A 6,000-nucleotide genomic window follows, 5' to 3' on the forward strand; every position below is an offset into this window, starting at 1 on the left:
CACAATAAAAGGCCACTCTAAAATGTGCAGTTTTATCACACAGCACAATGCCACAGATGTCGCAAGTTTTTAGGGAGCGAGCATGCTGACTGCAGGAATGTCCACCAGAGCTGTTGCCCGTGAATTGAATGTTTATTTCTCTACCATAAGCCGTCTCCAAAGGCGTTTCAGAGAATTTGGCAGTACATCAAACCGGCCTCACAACCGCAGACCACGTGTAACCACACCAGCCCAGGACCTCCACATCCAGCATCTTCACCTCCAAGATCGTCTGAGACCAGCCACCCAGACAGCTGCTGCAACAATCGGTTTGCATAACCAAAGAATTTCTGCACAAACTGTCAGAAACAGTCTTAGGGAAGCTCATCTGCATGCTTGTCATCCTCATCGGGGTCTCGACCTGACTGCAGTTCGTCGTCGTAACCGACTTGAGTGCGCAAATGCTCACATTCGATGGCGTCTGGCACTTTGGAGAGGTGTTCTCTTCACGGATGAATACAGATGTTTTCACTGTACAGGGCAGATGACAGACAGCGGGTGTGGCGTCGTGTGGGTGAGCGGTTTGCTGATGTCAGTGTTGTGAATCGAGTGGCCCATGGTGGCGGTGGGGTCATGGTATGGGCAGGCGTATGTTATGGACAACGAACACAGGTGCATTTTATTGATGGCATTTTGAATGCACAGAGATACCGTGACGAGATCCTGAGGCCCATTGTTGTGCCATTCATCCACGACCATCACCTCATGTTGCAGCATGATAATGCACGGCCCCATGTTGCAAGGATCTGTACATGATTCCTAGAAGCTGTAAACATCCCAGTTCTTGCATGGCCAGCACACTCACCGGACATGTCACCCATTGACCATGTTTGGGATGCTCTGGATCGGCGTATACGACAGCGTGTTCCAGTTCCTGCCAATATCTTCGCACAGCCATTGAAGAGGAGTGGACCAACATTCCACAGGCCACAATCAACAGCCTGATCAACTCTATGCGAAGAAGATGTGTTGCACTGCGTGAGGCAAATGGTGGTGGTTTTCTGACCCCCCCCCCTCTTATTTAATTAAATTAAAATTCATTAAATTGACTACTTTTAGCTCCAGCCCCTCAATCAAGTTTGATACCGGGTGAGCGGTGCGTCATCAGACTTTATCTCCATTCAGCCGGAGGGCAAGCCGAAGAATCAAGTCGCTGAAGTCATGTCCTTTATGGAGAGAGTAAATAAAACACAAGATTTAAAACCTACACCAATGTTTCAACAACCCAGTCCTACAAGGTGCACCTTCCAAGAAGTATTTGTTTAAAGCTCTACTCCTGCATACCTGATCCAACTTAGGTCTTGATTGTAGTTGTAGTTGTTTGTAGGTAAATTTATAACATGGCTATACATCAGCAGAAATATATAAAATAAAAGCACGGGTGCTATTTTGGCAATACAAAGAAAACATCAGGCTGATTATATCCAATGAAATGAATTTACTGTGGCATATAATGAAAAAAAGGAGACTGGGCACGAGAGGTAACAAACATGAGTGCATCTTGCCATGACCGGACATGATTTGTACGCCTGACTTCTCTATTGTTGCATGAATCAAAATCAAACACAGTGTTCTTGGGATAGATCAGATAGGACTGTAGGCAACCAGTTGACATACCTGTCCTCTGCGGATTTGTGTCTGTACGTGTTCAGCTGTTGTTGGGGGCACAACTCCAGAAAGGAGACCAAGAGCTTGTGGGTCATCCTGCCTGAGACTTCTCTATCTAGGGAGTCCCCCTGTTGACTGCAAACGCTTCTCCAAGATGTAAAGCTGCAGCCGGGAGATGTAGCTGTACTCCTTGGCAATCTTCACAGTGTGGACACGGTATCGCTTAGACCAAGGGTGGCCAACCCTGCTCCTGGAGAGCTACCTTCCTGCATGGTTTAGGTTTCTCTGAACTCTAACACACCTGATTCGAATGTTTTGCTCATTCTCAATCCCCTGAGAAGCTTCAGTTGGTTGATAATGAGCAGATCATTCAAATAAGGTGTGTTGGAGTGCGGAGAAACCTAAACCATGCAGGAAGGTAGCTCTCCAGGAGCAGGGTTGGCCACCCCTGGCTTATACTTTTTGCTGTAGACTCTCTTTATTCTGAAAGACAACAGGCATAACATTAGTTGTCAATCACAAAATACGATGTGGTTTTCTATTCATACAGTGAGAGATTCCACCAAAGGACCCCCCCACCTTAGTGGTGGCATCATTCTATAGGGAACTTGTTTACTTCTTCGAATTCCTCAGGCAACCAAATGATAAGATGTAATGTCTTCAAAAGTATGACTTACAAAATATCGCCTTTCTGGTTGACATGGACTGGTCGGTGGTTGTGATGATTGTAGTCCAGTGCAGCGAGGAGGGTCCTTGCTTCATACACTGGAGGAGAGAAGGCAAACCGCTTGCCAGCGTACATGAGAACATGGTTCTGGAAGGACTCCAGATCTGAAGTTGACCTGTGGTGCAAAGAAAAAATGTCTAAAATCATATACAAAATACAACATCATTGGGCACATGCCTGTGGCACAACCCTGTCATATAGGGCATCATATTGATAATAATGCTATAATAATACTATTCTCCCATTCACTTCTCAAATACTAAAAACTGAGACATAGTTTAGGAGAAAAGAGAATGTTGTATGGTCTTACCGAAAGGTCAGAAACCTCTCAACATACTTGACATATTTCTTACTTCAATGTCGTTTATTTCTTCATGCTTCTCTCTGTGTCAGCAGCTCCAATCAAGAGGCGATTCCCAAAATTTGTCAAGTCAAGCCACAAGTCATCAAAACAGTGACTCGAGTCGACTTGAGTCCAAGTCACCAAGTTTCAAGTCCACATCTCTGATCTATCCATCTATCTGTGACAAAGTTCTTTGAAAAAGGTTATCATTAACCAAAATGAATGGTTCACAACCAATGAATTATCATTTGTGGATGTGGTATTTTGCAAGTGAAAGTAAAGAAATTATTATGAAATATTTCCTTCATATATCGAAAACATCCTTAAAACAGAAAAAAAAACTTGGAATATGTTGGGAGTTTATACAAAAGGGGCAGTCTGCACCTGTTGAGTAATTTCCATGTTGCTTCTCTTACTTTATTGAGAGCGTTATTGTAAAGAAAAACAATCTGCCAAAGCATCAGAGCGCTATATGAAAACTTGTTATGTTTCTCAACACTCTTATACTTCTTCTTATTATAATTATTATTATTATTAGAAGTAGTAGCAGTAGTAGTAGCACATAATTGTATGTTCTATTCCTTTATACTTCATTAGTATAAGGTGAGAGGTAAAGACCTTTCTCAAAGGTATATTCTCTAATAAAGCGAGTAGCATGTGTCTGCAGAGCTGGAGGCTGCAGATTCAGGATCGCAATTCTGGGACCGCATTTCTAGGACCCTGGCTGTTTTCCGACAGCACCATCTAGTGCATTGGACAGCTAAAGACCGCATTTTATCAACAACATGGCTGACGACCGTAGTGTGAGTATTGAATGTTAATCAAATTATGTGTTTAATATCAAAAAACAATTCTGTTGTCTTGAATTTGACAGTGAAATGAATGTTTTACTGTGATACGTTCAATATGATATGACTATATTTACTACTTTGATTAGTCTGAAAGGCCCTACAGACATTCATCTGATAGCTAATGATAGCTTGCTGGAAACGAACTGTTTGGTGGGAAAGGGGTATTTGTTAATTTAATGGAACTGAAGCGTTCTTTTTGCAAGACAAACTAAGTGATGACTTAATGACTATGAAATATAATTTTAGTCTGTGCATTTAAATAAAGTTAAAAAGAGGATAAAAGCAATAGTCTGGATGACATGGGAAAAACATGTTTATGTTTTATTGTTTAATTAAGTTTAAATATTCTCATAATTAAACTGCTTACTGTCTGTTTACCCCACAATTAGTGTTATCAGATAATTTACTTCATTTTGATTTTCTTTTGTAATGTTGGTGGATGACACATTTTTCATTTTTAATAGGATTTATATGCTGCTGGTCTACATCTTGTTATGTCATTTAATATACAGCTTAGCCTATGAAGTGATTTCGTGGACACAAATTAACAATACAATCTTAATAAGCTATCTACCAATATAAGTTCAATTAAGAAGTAGTAATGTTTTTTAAGTGTAACTGATATTTCTGTTATCCCAGCATTGATTATGTTGTCCGTTTACTGTTTTAGTGAAGTGGAGGAATTTTGTAGGCAATTAAGGAAGGAAAGGAAAGCATTAACAGTTAGTGCTGTTACCTACTTCACAATTTGAACTTTGAATATTAATGGTTCTGGAAAAGTCAGACATCAATAACATGTTCTTTCTGTTCCTTCCTTTCAGTCTCTGTCTCTCTGCCTGTTTGTTGGGGTGACAGAGAGAACGCCTGATGTCTTCGGTGACCACCTGTCATGCTCAGTGTGTATTTTATGCCATTTGATTTTACTGTTCAGAAAAATGGTTTTCATTGTTTGTTCTGTTTTTGTACTTTAATAAAGATTCTATTTCAATATCTCAAGAAACTGTGAATGTTTATTTACATTTATACAAAAATATATATTTGGGTGTAAAAACTTTCAACTGTTGTTATAATTAGTATTTGAGTGTAATAAACCTTTAAACTGTTGTTATAATTAGTATTTGGGTGTAATAAACCTTTAAACTGTTTTTAAAATTAATATTTGGGTGTAATAAACCTTTAAAACTCTAAGTTGTTCGACAAAAAAGTGGTATTTGGGCGGATGCTTTTTACAGTCGTCCAATAGGTGGCACTGTCGCAAAAACACAAGGGTCCTAGAAATGCAATCCCAGAATTGCGGTCCTGAATCTGAAGCCTCCGACTCTGCAGACACATAGTATTGACTAAAGCCATTACAGCAACAATGATCTAACTTGTCGACAGTGTTGTGGTTCTTTATATTGTCTGATTGTATGTCAGACTCAGACCGGGCTGTGGGTCTCTATAACTATATTAATAAATAATACACACGGAGGCGAGGTAACTTCATGTGCTTTCTTTAGTGGCAGCTCAACAACAACCAAACAAGCATGAGCAATCAATCACAGCACCTGGAGTGCCGCAGGCTAATATAGTCGAGCATCGAACGCTCGATCAGATACACCACAGACAGCACCTCCACCTGGAGGAGATGAGCCTTACAGCAGTCTGTATTTTACTGATCCACATTTCATAGGCTAAAAAAGCAGTAAAACTATCACTGTTAAATTACCTTTTTTAAGTTCAGTAAAAACAAAACATTACATTTAGTGATCTGAAAGGAAATATACTCTGGAAAGTTCTCAGTTTTCTAATTAATTAGGCCTACTTAAAAAAGGTCATACCTAAAAATAATAATATCACTTTAAGTTTACAATATATTTTTGAACATATTCACCACTTCACCTTGTTGTCAGTCATCCCTTTCGTCTGGCATCATGTTTTTGAACAGTACAACGGCTTTGTAATCATACGCATGCAGCGCAGTGTATCAATTCAGCTGTTGGCAAAAACAAATATGCCATTTGAGGTGAAACAAGAGGAAATTTGAACCAGAGTACACCAGAGTTTCACAATGCTGAAAGTAAATCAGGTAATAGCTGTGTTTTCAGACAGCGGCCAAAAGATGCCGCAATCACGCTACTTTTCCAACTAGCTTACTGGCTCTAAGGGAAGACGCTGCTGTTGCCCCACCACATATGCCACAGTATGAAGAACTGGTGAATATGGACTGAATGTTTCCATAAAAGGCCTATCTTGATAAAAAAAAAAGAAAAAAAGAATCATCCACACGAGCAACTCTGTCCCCATTCAATAAATCAAACATACTGAATTGGCAAAAACTGACGTGTCACATGACGCGTTCCCACCAATCCTCGCCTCGCATCGAATTTCTTGGCTGCTCCAACAGGAAGTCAACAAGCACCTGACATCTTAAAAGAGTCTTTCAACTTTAT

Source organism: Semicossyphus pulcher, unplaced genomic scaffold (genome assembly GCF_022749685.1).
Source record: "Semicossyphus pulcher isolate SPU_LCO1_2020_fin unplaced genomic scaffold, fSemPul1.0.p SCAF_16, whole genome shotgun sequence".
Lineage (NCBI taxonomy): Eukaryota > Metazoa > Chordata > Actinopteri > Labriformes > Labridae > Semicossyphus > Semicossyphus pulcher.